We start from the raw sequence: 13,914 nt of genomic DNA, 5'->3' as shown, positions 1-13,914 counted from the left end.
GCCGATGCCTGAGCAAGGTGGTGGGCCAAGAGCCAAGCCATTTCCACCCACAGGGGATTTCTCCGACGGGCAATCTCCGCTCTAGAACTCCTCGTGGGCTACCAGAGAGTTTTCAGGTTCACATTCTCATGGCCCCACCTGTCCAAGCCTGCTCTCCCCCCCTTTTTTTTCCTTTATGGGTGTTACTCCCCAATAAACCCTAACTCCATCTCAGCATCTGTTTCCCAGGGAACCCACCCTATACACAAACCACGGTGACTGACAGGTGTTCCAGAAAGAGATTAGGGCGATATGATAGCCGTGGACTTGGCAAAAGAGGACAACGTTAGCTAGAGGTCAAGTGTACCCACCTTCCCTGAGAAGGTGACATTGGAAGACAGGAAGGAGGAGGGGGCGTCAGCCATGCCCTGAGGACCAGGGAAAGTGTGCCAGGTGGTGTGGGGAGGGAGAAGCGTGTTAGAGGCAGAGCCCCCGAGTGACAGGAGAGGTACAGGACAGGAGCCAACAGGGCCCATGGCCCCTTGAGCACCACCCAGGGGCCCGGGGTTCTCTTCCCCATGGTGTTGGAGGGTGGCTGTCCTGTCTGCAGCATGGTCCCCCGGACGAACCCAGATGTGACGAAACAGTGAGACAGGGCAGTCATTTGTAACTGCAACACGACTCAGGGCATATTAGCAAAAGTTGCCCCTGTAATCCAGGCTGTGACCTCCATGAGACGGGCCTGGAGCGGTGGTCAGTTCTGGCCGCTCGGAAAACCACAGTGGAATTCGAAAGGCTGCGAGCGGCGTTCCTGTGTTAGTACCCGCTCTAATTTGTTTTCAAAGGTGAATCACAAACCTCAGCATGTTATTCATAGCAAGTCATCTGTCCCCCTCCTCACGAGGGACAGTGACACACTCGCATGTCACCGCTCCCTGGAGTAGAGCTGCGTCCCTGGAGGTGGGCCCGTGGGGCAGGGTTTTCTGGAACCACGAACAGCCCCTCTCTCCACCTGGACACCTGCCTCTCGGCAGCCACTCCAGAGAGCCTTTCCCGAAATCAGTGGTTCTCGACGAGAGGCGATTTTGCGCCCCAGGGAACATTTGGCAATTTCTGGGGACATTTTTGGTTTTTTACAATTTAGGGGGAGGCTACTGGCATCTAATGGGTGGAGGCCGGGGATGCGGCCAAACATCCTGTAGAGCGCAGGATGGCTTCCCAACACAGGTGATCGGGGCCCCAAATGTCAGCAGTGCTGAGAAGGGGGGCCTCGGAGCTGGGGCTGTCCACGTGGGCCGCCCAGACCAACGGTTTCAGCCTGACCTGGGAACACGTTCGACATGCAAATCCCCGGCCCGGGCCCCACCCCAGATTTCCTGAATATTCTTCCCCAGCTGGTTCCTGATTTCAGGGATCGCAGCGGGCACCTCTGAACCATGGGATGATTTCAGGCAGGTGCCTTCTGCTGAGAGCCTGAAGCAGAGCCTGATACACACAACCAAGCAGCTTCCTCGGTGTAATCCTGCTATTGCGAGCACCACGTCTGCATGCTTGCTCTGTCTTCCTTAACTGTCGTTAACACACCAAGAAAGAGTTCCTTAAAAGAGAGAATCTGACCTTTAAGATGGCAGACTCTCCCCCACTGGCAACCTTCCAGGCTGGCTGGTAGGGCCAACTGGGGTACAGACCCAGCCAGAGGGATGGGGATGGGCATGATGACCGCCCCCCCCCGCCAAGGGAGGTCCTTTCCAGGCAAGCATTCCTATGATAATAATGTAGAATGTGGCAGAGTGCTGCATTTTAATTAATTTTAGTCCCTTTCAAGACCACAGTTATTATTATAAAAACACTGATAATACCAAACACATGTTGTAAGTACACAGCAGGCTGCAGCCCGGGAGACCTGGGGACGTGCTAAGTCATATGTCATCTGGGGTGGTGAGAAATCAGCGGGCCCCTCCCCTGTGCCCTCTGACACCCCACACCCTTCTCGGTAGGCCTGCTCTCTCTTTGTCACCAGCAGGCCCTTTCCCAGCCCAGCCTCTCCCCTCCCCTCACCCTCCCCACAGAAACTGCCAGAAACTGGGAGGGTGGTGAGGTGTCAGGCCTCCAGAAATCCCTGTTTAATTATTTTATTGGGAAAGGTGGGGGGGGGGGCAGCGAAGAAAAGGCGCATTCTCTTATTTTGGAAGAATGCTTCATTATCTGCCTCTGCAGAGTGTGGAACAGCTCCCTGGGCTGTAGGCAGTCCTGAATTATGATGTGAGATGCTCAGGCGCCAGGGCTCTCCCCTTCCCCACAGCACCCCCCCCACCACCACCTGCCCACGCCGCCGGTTGAGGGGTGCATGGGCACAGCCCCCTTTCAGGGGAGGACTGAGAAGGGCCAAGAAGTGCAGTGCAGCATGGTGTGGTCAAAACGGGGCTGGGACCCCGTCCCAAGGCGGCAGCCCCTTCAAGGGCTCCTGCACTGAAAACACTCCCCAAGAAGAGGACCAGCCCGGGGTACGGCTGGTTCCATTACCACTCCTGCCCAAACCCTTTGCCCTGCATCCTTGGCGTCTGGTCATTTCTGGTTCCCGGGTGCCCCTTGCCTGGGAAAACATCTCGAGTCCCCTGAGGAGGTTAGGAAGTTCCTTCTTAGCTAAAACAGGAGAGACGCCTGCACTGGGCGGGGAGTGCTCTGTGATTGACAAGTGAGTTTGCAAGTCTTCTATCCATGGTCTTACTCAACATCACCTCTTCTGGCAGATGACAGAGCAGTACTGTCAGCCGCATCTTATAGAGGTCAGGGGGCTTTTCCAAGGACGCACAGCAACTATAAGGCAAGGTCATGGGGGCGGGAGAGCCAGAGTGGCATGAGGCTCTCACCCTCAGCAATCCAGTGTGGCCCCCTATCTGCATACTGATCTACCCCAGGGCTGGATAATCCCCACTTTTGACTAGTAGCACCCTTCGTAGACATGCTCTCCAAATCTTGGGGCTCATGCGGCTTCCTGAACGCAGGGGAGGATCTGGTCCTTGTGTCCCAGATAGCGGCTTCCGTCATTTAGGTTCACAGCACGGGGTTCAAGGCAGCTGCTTCTACCCGGTCCTCCCCCGACCCGAACAAGGGCTCCCCCACCGAGCTTGAGCATCTGGCCCCTTGCTTCCCCACCTCCACCCCTCTCCTGCAGGAATCCCTGCCGTCCCCACTCTCCCTTATCCGGGGCGCTGAAGGGCCAGCCAGGCCTCGACTCCATCACCCATGGAAAAACTAAAACCCATCTCTTTCTCATTGGTGAAGAACCTGATCTGCCCAACTTTCTAAAGACCCGAGTGAGGAGTTTCTTGAGGACAGCCCCTTAAACAAGGTTTTGTGTGTGTGTTTTTTTAATCAATAAAAACTAACACAGGTAGGCACTAATGCATGTTATATGATTAACACATTCAACCCTTGCAAGAGCTCCAGTAAGTAGGCACTGTTTTGTGCCCATTTTTATGGATTAAGAAACTGAGGCACAAAGTATTCAAGTAGCTTGCTTGGAGGCCACATAATTGGCAAGTGGGGGGAATAGGATTAGAAAGACACTGTCATGGGGAGGGCATTCAGGGAGAGGGGGGTGAGACGGGAGTTTTCCAGGAATATTTCCAGGAGGATAGAATCACCTTTTCATTCTTTTCAGTGCCCTGAGGTCGGGAGAACAAGGCAGTATCTCAAGAGACGCACATTGTTGGTATAATGCCATCACGTCTCCCTTGGGTTTTCTTTCTCAGCCGTATCAGAGTAATCAGGGCAACTCATGCAAGCTGCTGTAACAAACACTCCCCGGACCTCAGTGGCTTAACACTGGAAACGTGTATTTTTCATTCTTGTCACAGACCAAATGGATGTGTTTGAGAGGGAGCCTTCCAAGTGGGATTTCAGATGAGTCGGGGTGCCCAACTCTTTTGATCTTGTTTTGTCACACTCTCAGGACCAGGGAAGGGAAGGAGCAATCACAGAAGTAGCATCATGAGGACATTTCAGGGGGCATTGGAAAGGGAGTGCATCAGAGCTACCCATAGTCCATCATCCAGAAGCTAGTTGACTGTTGGCCCAAACTAACTAAGGGGGGGGCTGGAGGGGAGGTCGGTAAATGTTGACTTCCAGCATACCTAGGAAGAGAACGTGGGATGAAGAGCATCTAGGGGTCTTTCCCATACCAGTTAATCCATTTCGATGTCTTCAGCTTTACCACCATCTCATGCCTCCAACGTTCGCTCTTAGTTTCTCTTTAAATGTGACGCTCAGGATTAAACATACTCCTCTAGACATGGCCTGGCCCGGTCCAGGAGACCCTGTAGCATCACCTCTCTGAATCTGGATACCATATGTCCATTAAAGCAGCCAACAAGGATTTTAGCATTTTTAGCAACAGACACACTGTTGGATCATATTAGGCTTGTGGTCAACTAAAACCTCCAGATCTCTTTCATGTGAACTGCTGCCAACGGAGGGCTCTCTAATCTACTTCTTGTGCTTCTGAATTTTAAACCACACGAAACTGAACAGCAATAGTTGAAAGTCTTCCATCTTGCTGGGTTTGGCTGAGCATTTGGGTCTACGGAGATTATCAGGGATGCTAAGGCTTGCATCCATCATCTGGGCTTCAATTCTAGTCTACGGTCATCTTGAGACTTTCTTGATCTTTCGTCAGGTCACTGATAAAAATTCAGAGGCCGACGGAGGCCTAAATCACAACTATGTTTGCAAAGAGGCTTTGATTGATACTTCGGGTATGGTTGTTTAACTATCTGGGGATCTGCCCCACAAAACTGTTATCCGGCTCACATTTACTCTTTTGACCAGATGATAAAGTCAGATGCAACCTCATTCATTTCGAGCTTGCTCTTTGAAAGTATCTAATGTTCCCCAATGTATCATTCCTATTGAATTCAATATGCCATAAACCCTAGCTAATCCACAGTTATAGTTTATCTAAAGCCCACCCAGCTTATTATTAACAGGATCCCAGTGGAATTTAGGTGTCCTGAATCCCACACCATCAAGAATACATTTAGACGACTGAGACACATAGCCTTGAAACAGAAACTGACCGACCAAAATGGTGCCACATGGCCGTTAGTACCTCCCGTGAAATGCCCACATGTTTTCCAGCTTACAGCCTCCCAGCCATCAACCCTCCTTTCTGCCCTTCCAATTAGAAAGATAAGAAACAGGACTGCCAAGTATCATGTTGGGTAAACTACCTGAAGTCGTTTAGGTGTGACTCACGTCACGTGCGTGTTCATCACGCGCCTAGGGAAGGCCTTCTTCGGGACTCCCATGACACTGCCCAACAAGGTCCACCTCCACACAGCTCCCAAGGTCAAACTCAGGGAGGAAGGCTGGTCTGAATTAGTGAAAACACCCAGGTACAAAAAGCTGCCAAAGACGGATGCTTGTACGATTTCCAACGGCAGAGTACCTCATCTAAGAGGGCGTGACCAAGAAGAGGTTCTGTGAGATCTGATAAGAATCCTCCCTAATTACCACACTAATTGTTTCCAAGTACCTGTTTCTAAAGGCTTGAGAAGCTTGTTCCCTGAAGTAGACCAAAACCCTCCCTCTCTCTACCAAATATTGTTTCTATCATTAACTCCCTGGGCTATGCTTTTTATCATAGGAAATCTAGAGGTAAACCTAAAACATGGTGAAATTATTCTGAATTCTTAATGAGTGAAATCCCTGATAATTACTGTGTGTGTGTATATATATATTATATATATATAATATATATTATATTTATATATCATAATACATATAAACTTATATGTAAAAAATATATAAATATAATATATATATTTAAATATATAATATATATATATTTTTTAATCTGAGCTTTCAGGGCCTTACTAGAGGGAGAAAATTGTCCTAATTAATTTTTTTTCAGACTCTAGAATCATGTCTTTTTTTTTACAGGGTTTTTTTTTGTTTTTTTTTTAATTTACTTAAGTCATCTCTACACCCAACGTGGGGCTTGAACTCAGAAGCCCGAGATCAAGAGTTGCCTGCTCCTCTGACTGAGCCAGCCAGCCAGGAGCCCCATTTTTTTAAATATAGAGTTTTTAACACTAACATATTTAACGGGATAGCTTTCTATGTAGGAGTCAGGCACTGGGCTCTGTGCTTTCATTTATTCTCTCCGTTAACCCTCACAGCAAGAGCAAATCAGTCCCATTTACAGATGGAGACAGGGAGGCTGAGACGGATCACCCAGTGAGTAATAGTTTCTACAAAGCCAGAAATCAGACTCAGGCCTCCCGACTTCAGCAAGACTTTCTTTCTCTAGGAGATATAGGCGCAGGGACTTAAGTCGACAGGCTTTTCATGGCCCCATGACGAAACATTCGAACCCTTCAAGTAAAGAAAAAATATTGGCTCCATAACTATAAAACCTATTTTTACCAAATGTTTAGCTAAGTATCTTCAAAATAACCTTGTTAACCGGCCAATGGTAATTTAACTCAATTCTCAAATAGTTATTAATGAATATAATCAAGTTTAAATCACGAGAGTAGACCTTTATTCTGAAATCTCAAAAAAATAATAAAAGTCTTCTTGTTCTCCCCCTCCCCATAAAATTATATTTAATGTAGGGTGTGGGGACATTTTAAGACTTTTGATAAGATGAGGGTGGGTCCTCCAAAAATAAGAAGCGTAGGGGTTGCTGAGATCTGAAAACATCCACGGATTTGAGTCTTGCCTCGTAATCCCTCTGCTACACTACATTTCATGTCCAAGTTCGTATTTGTCGGTCCCTGAGATGAAACATAAGCCTGTTGTTCTTTGTACTTTTTGCACTAATTTACTCATCAACTTCTTCTGTATGTTGGCTTATAGGGTCCACTCAAGTTGAATGTATAAAATGATATTTCTTTATAAATAGTTGCCAATACTCTAACACGAAGGGTTTGGGCTAAGTCAGAGGCCCCAGGGAGATAGTACTGTTGGCTTATGTGGTATTTCACGACAACTGGGCAGGGACAGGATAACCCAGGAACAGGTTCAACAGTAACTTGGCCCAGCTCAAAGGGACCATCACTCCCCTAGGGGCGCGGGCCAGACCTTTTCCAGGAGAAGCTGGAAGGGTCCATGGCACAATAAGCTTGCCAAACTGCACGTCCACCTACTTTCCGCAGAGAAATCCCATGCGGTGTCACCGGTCACAAGAGCCCCAATTTCCCGGAGGTGGTGTCCAGGCCAGGCGTCCTGGGCATTGGCCTGGCTGCCAGAAGGCTCTCCGCCTCTCACAAGGCTTTCGTCTCTGTCGGAAGCCAAAACAAACTGGCAAAACCAACTTATTGATTTAGAGAAAGTTCCAGAGAACCCAGCTAAAGGTGCTGGTCAGGGGGTGCAGGTGGGGGTCAGGACTGAGCTCCCCTGAGCCCTGCTAACCACCCCTTGAATCCAATACCAACAGCACCTGACATTTTTAGAGTATTTTTTTTGGAAGGTATGTTTAAACACATACCATCTGACGTACCTCTCATGCCAAGCGTGGAACCTACGTGAGGCAGAGTCCTCCAACTGCAATCCATAGGTGAGGCTCCCGACAGTTAAGGGACTGTCCCAAAGCCACCCGGCGATGCTGGGGCAAAGTCTGCCGTCACCCAGGGCCTCTGGCTCTCCCACACTGCGGTCTGAGCCTCCCAAGAGAGTCACCAGCTCCAATCCTCCCCTCCAGGATACCAAAAACCCCAGAGACCCAGGCCTGCTGGCAGAGGGCCTCCCATTACCCCAGCTCTTGACTCCAAAATAGTGTTTGTCTGTCTAAGACCCGGTAACTTGAACTATGCTTCCCATTTTTCCCCTTTAAAGTAGCCCAGGAGCCTGACTCATGCTGGCTGTGCTGGAAGGTGCGGCCACACCAGGGGCCGTCTCTCCTCCCCGCCGCCGCGGCCCTGGGCTCCTGGGCTAGCGGGCAGAGCGGCTTTCCGGCCAGACCAGGCCCCGTTCTCTCCCTGCTTTAGAAACTGGGCGACCGTCCTGCCACGTGGTGTCTAACCCGACGTCAGTCCCTCGCGTGGGGGCCACCGGCAGCGTCTCTCGGCTGCTGTGTCCTCTGCCCACCTTATGTTCCCAGCACAGGTTAAGTCTCCCAGACACCTGAGACCCACGCAGCCAAACCCAAGACTCTGCCTGCGAGGAGCACATTCGGGGTACCTGGCTCCCCTTTAAAACCCTTGTCGTGTCCACCGTGATGACCTCCCCCCTGCCGCTCCCACGTGTCCATTCCACAGGCGTTTTATTTAGCTCTCCCTGCGAGCCAAGGACTGGTAGACGCCTAGGATACAGTCTGCGTCTTCAAGGAGCGCACGGCCTAGGGGGTGAAAGGGACAAGGAAACCATTCCTATTCAAATTAATTCATATGAGGGGGGAAGCATAGGGCAAACTATAACCCAGGGGCAAAAAAATTTTAAACACCTATAACTCAGGGAAGGCTCCCTGGAGGAGGTGATGCTGGAGCGGAATCGTAACACCTGGATCAAATTCTGTTTCCAATCAGGGCGCTGCTGGCTGCGTTTGGGCCAGCCCACGTGGGCAGACGCTTAAGCTCACGCCAGTAGGTGCGGTCTCCCGGGAATATTACCAGGGTCCCTGGGGCCCCCGCTCCCCCGTTGGTAGCTGGTCTGCCCTTTCCCCGGGGTTAGCATCAGGGCTTCCCTAGAATCAGGAAGCTGAGGCAAGCGGGGAGGGTTCCAATGACAGTTGTCCTCACGAAGGCGGTGTGCTGGCTGGGAGGAAGAACCCCGGAGACGGGCTACTCAGGACGGGGGCCTCCAGGGAGCAAGGGCATGGGGACCAGCAGAGAAACCACCAGTTTGGCTCTGCTGGAGAGCGAGATGCCGATTTGGCTTGGCTACCTTCCCAGATGAGGAGACGCAGTGCAAACCTCAAGGCCAGCCGTGTTATTCCAGACGCCGAGCTTCTCCCCATAGTCACGGCGAGGCTCGGCCGTGCCCAGAGACTGTGTCTCACACAGGAAAGAGGGCCACCTCCCAGCTGGCCACCAGGAGCATGGGACAAGCCGCTCTGAGTTTGATTTCAACCCCATCCTGGCCGACTACAGGCCGAGGAGTGTGTTGGCCCAGCCTGGCTCTTCCCAAAGGGGAGGCAGACACAGCTTGGCCACCAGGCTCTGACAGCGTCCCGTGGAACGGGGTCCGTGGTGACCACACCGGGGTGCGTGGAGGAACGGAGGCTCGTAGAGGCTAAGCAACTTGCCGAAGGTCCTCCAGCCCAAGTGACAGCACTTGGTCACAACCTGGTTCATGTGACACCAGTGTCCCTGCTCAAAAGGTAGCTTTTCAATTTGTCCTAACGTCAGGGAAGGGGAGAAGGACAGGAAGTGGGCGACCGAGAGCTGGGCAAGGCTCAACGATGCAGTCATTCGGGCTCAGCCTGTGGGGGAGGAGGATGGGGAGCCCGTGGCCCGTAAGGGAGCAGCACCTGCAGAGTGGGCTCTCCCAGCTCGTCCATCCTGTGTTCACCCGGCACCCTCTCCCAGCGTCAGGTCCCACTCTCCTTCCCCTGACCCAGACAGGACCTCCCAGGGGACCAGGCACCTCTGCGCCTCCAAGTGAAGCCTCTGGCCCCCGGTCCTTTCCTCCACATCCTGCCAGCTACACGGAGCCAGGCAGCAAGCTCTCCACCACCCTCGGAGGTGGCTGGGAACACTGGTGCCTGGCTCAGGGAGGCTCCTGGAAGGCCTAGGCACGGATCACTGCACTCAGCCATCGGATTAAAGGGGCTCAGAAGGAGGGCAGCCTGCATGGCTGGGCCTGCCGAGTGGCTCTGGAGCAAGGCCAGGCGGCCCTTCCCTCGTCTGCCCAGCTAATGGGATGCCAGGCAGCCTGAAGAAGCTGGGGACAGAGAACAGGGCGTGACATGGCTTCACCTTTTCCTTCCAGCTGCCACAAAGGGCAGGGCCCTTGGGGTGTGGAGGTGGCCTTTCCCGGGGAAAGGAAAGCTCCGCGTGGTCAGAGTCCCTGTGGAGGGGTGTGGGCCTGCGCCGTGGACGGTGTCCCACCCGGGTCTTGTTTAGAGTGAATCACTTGGCAAGAGACCTGAAACTGTATCCTACAGGAAATCACAGGCCAAGAGCCAGAAAGAAACCAGGTCAAGCTTCATGGAATCAGGCCACCAGGAAGGAAGGCAAAGAGCCCACTGTTTATGGAGTGTCTTCTCCACGCCGGCCATACTCAACACACGTGGAGCATCACCCTTCCAGGGAGGTCAGGCCCATTTCACAGGCCAGGCCAAGATAATCGGTGATTTGGTGGCGGTTACAGGAGCCGCAGGTGGCCCAGCTAGGATGCAAATCTAGGTGCTCCTAACTCCAAAGTCAGAACTCCATCCATCATACCCAAGACCACCTCTGGGCACTGCCGCCCCTCCTCCCTGCGGGCACCGCAGCAGATGGCATGGAAATTCTCAGAGGCCACCCCGACTCTAAGAGGCAGTGAAGCGTCGGGGTCAAGAGCACGCGGCAGAGTTCAAAGCCTGGCGCTGCACTTACGAGCTGCGGGACTTTGGGCAAATGTCTCTAACTTCTCTGGGGCATAGTGTCCTCTTACGAAGAACAGAGCTATGGATGGTCTATCCTAGGAGCTTGACTGGGAGAAGGAAATGAGGGATTTGGGGTAGAATGTTTAGGCCGGTGCTTGACCATTGTAAGTGTTCGAGGAATGTGAGCTATCGGTACTCCTGGTGAAGTCAACGTCAACCCGAATCTCAAAGCCTTAGCTCTTTGTCACCAGACCTTCCCTTACCAAATCCCCCCTCTAAACCCCAAACAAGTTGCAGGTTTCCCAGCAGGTTGCTGATTGCTTGGGGCAGTCCCGCAGTGGGAGCTGAGACCAGTCGGAGAGGAGGCTGGGTGACTAAAAATAAACACTCATCAGCAGACCACACACTTCATCTCCTGCCCCTCCCTCTGAGGATGGGAGGAGAGAACGCAAATTTCTCCATCCACATTGAGTGGAGGCAAACGTGTTTCTTCTTCAAAGGAGGGGACGCCACAGGAAATCAAAGGCGAGTGCCACCAAGGACCACCCCGAACGTCACCTCGTCTCAGGTGCAGCCTCTCCTGATGGACCCCGGAGCTGGGAAGGAGCCAGGAGGGTTGGGGACCATCCCAGGCTGGGAAGCCAGAGGTAGGCACAGGAGCACCCAGAAGGGTCCCCCATGCAAAGACACGCACACAACCATCAAGCTGCTTCGAAACTCAATGGCCTCTGGAGGAGTCACAACCCAACTCGACCTCCCCCTCCCCAGGACACTGGACACAGCCACATGGCCTGGGGACCCTAAAAGGAACAGAGTCAGACACAGATAACCCCCATGAAGTCCCTAGAGACAGAGTCTTCCGGGACCAAGCCCAGACCATCTACTGGTATTGGAAGTCCACTTTATTTTTGAAAGACTGTAACACCTCCCCCTCCTTCCTTGCTCACTGGCCTGTGCCAGAATGTGTCCCCCGCTCCTCGACTTCAGCCCACTGTCTCTGCAAGGAACCTCTGTCTGTGAGCCCCAGGGGCCCCTGGTTGCAGTCATTGCTCCCTATCCTCCTTAGATGCCCCGAACCCAGTGGCCTCGGAGCACCCCCCCCCCCATGCTGCGTCCAGGCAGCACGCTTAGCTCGGCTGCTTCCCCTGGAGCTCACGAGAATTAATTTACTCCCAATTCTCAAGGCTCACCTCCTTCACGGTGTTTCTAGCCTTCACTGCTCCCCACAGCACAGCAAATAATACCCTGTTTTATATGGAAAACACTAAAATAGGATCACACCTTTTTTTAAAAGATATTTCCACCTCACAGACTGAAATCAGACTTCACCTTTCTCCCGCCCTCCATTACCACGGCCCCGGCCCCCTCCACACACACATACACATGCATGCACACACACGCACACGCACGCATGCACACACACCCGTTTCGCTACCAGACTTCCCTAAGCCCATTTAATTGAAAAGGCATGATTTAGGCTAATTGACAGCAGATGGGTTCGGCTGCAAAATGCAGAGAAGCATTTGTTGAACATGATTTACAGCAACGAGGCAAAACTTTCTCCTTTTTATATCGTTCTTCGAGCTCCACGGCCAAAACAGCTCAGCAGAAATGAGAGGAGAAAAAAAAAAGTAATTAGTATTTAATTTTTTAACAATTTTTAACTCCCTTTTTAATTGCTTTACATAAACCTGTCCTAGAATTTTACAGCCTTCAAATCTCTGTCTAAGTCTGGTCCTTGTTTCTGGTTTTAATTACAGGGAGGCTTGTCTGGCACATTAAATTAGAAGAGAAACACACACACACAATTTCAGAAATATTTTGCTGTTGGATTCCCAACTGAACATCTAATATTTCAGTGTGCGAATGGGAAGGCTTTGGTGGAAGCCAAAGTGGGCCAAGTGTTCCTGTAGCAATTACTGTGTCAACCCCAAACTGTCCCTCAGGTTATTAGAGAAAGAGCGGTCGCCAGACAGTGTCCGATGGCCCATAGCGGCCCGGGCACCTCAGCGCCGCTTTGAAAATAACCGGCTTCCCAGAAGAGCTGGGTGTGCTGCAGACCTTTGCAGGCTTTGGTCAGACTTCAGGTTCTGGCTTCCAAGGCAGGCCATCAGACCTTACGCAGTCCCTTTTCAGCGGGATGGAAACCAGAGAGGAGCACTGCGTGGAGCAAAGGAGCGGGGGAGGGGGGTTGTCTCTTCGGCGCAGGGTTAAGGGGACAGAAGATGGAGGGGGAGAGAGGCAGGCTGCACGCTGACCGGGTGGCTGCATCCAAAGGCATCCTTTGCAGAGACCATTCAACCTAAGTCCTACCTGCACTGAGCATTGGACCTTCTGTGCTCTCCAGTATGGTAGCCACCAGCCTCCACATGGCTACTTAAATTGAAATGGATGAACATGAGATCGAATGGACAGTTCCCTTCCTCAGCTGCGCTAGCCACATCTCAACTGCTCATTAGGCTCAGGGGGTAATGCCTAGTGAATACATTGCACAGTCTAAATACTGGGCATCTCCCTCTCTGTAGCAAGATCTGCTGGACAGGGTCACTCCAGAGTCTTTCTATGGGAAACGTGGTCTGGGACGGAGGTAGCCTGGGCATCCCCCAGGGAGGTGGTGAGAAGTGCAGGATCTTGGGCCTCACCAAGACTTGGAAACGGCATCATAACAAGCCCCCAGGTGATCTGAGCCCACATTCAGGGTCACATCTCTGAAGCAGCGTGGCTGGCTGGGGCCTGGAGCAGAGTAATGGCCCGTGGAGTCCCTTCAAGGTGTGCGCAGCGGTGGGGGAGAGCGTGCAGATGGGGGGTAAGGGGTGGTGTGCCATAAAATGTCCTCGGGACACAGACCCCGCAGGGCTGAGGTTCCCCCCGGCTTGTGTTCATTAGCGCCGAGGCCGCAGACCCCCTTGGCAGACCCTGCCCGAGCCTGCCCTGGGCTCCTCCAGGACTCCTGCTGGGAGGCGGAGGGCTGCCTGGCGCCGCTGGGCGGGCAACTCTGGGGATGGAGCCAGGCCAACGCCGGCTCCCCACACACGGTCATTACCTCCCGAAAACCCAGGAGTTATTACAATTAAAACACGTTGCAGGGGGGAGTGGGGGCTGGAGGAGGTCCCTTTGGGAAGGAACACTGGGATTAAAAGAAATTAGAGCAGTTGTCATGACAACACTGCCAGGCCCGGCCTACCCTGTGATTATTTCAATGGGAACGGGATGGGGGCAGATGGGGCTGGGACGGGGGGCGGCGAACCATACCCAGCTGCACGGGCAAGAGCTAGGCTTCTTCCCTCAAAATGGGGTGCAGCAGCCCAGGAAACTGTCCCGAGGTGGATTCCTGCTGGCCCTCGAATTTTCTGGAACTATTGCTTATCCCGGGGAGCTCTGTCCTCCAGGACGTTCACACC

Source organism: Leptonychotes weddellii, chromosome 15 (genome assembly GCF_054177405.1).
Source record: "Leptonychotes weddellii isolate Sample4059 chromosome 15, ASM5417740v2, whole genome shotgun sequence".
NCBI classification, from domain to species: Eukaryota; Metazoa; Chordata; class Mammalia; order Carnivora; family Phocidae; genus Leptonychotes; species Leptonychotes weddellii.
This window is presented reverse-complemented; position numbering follows the sequence as displayed.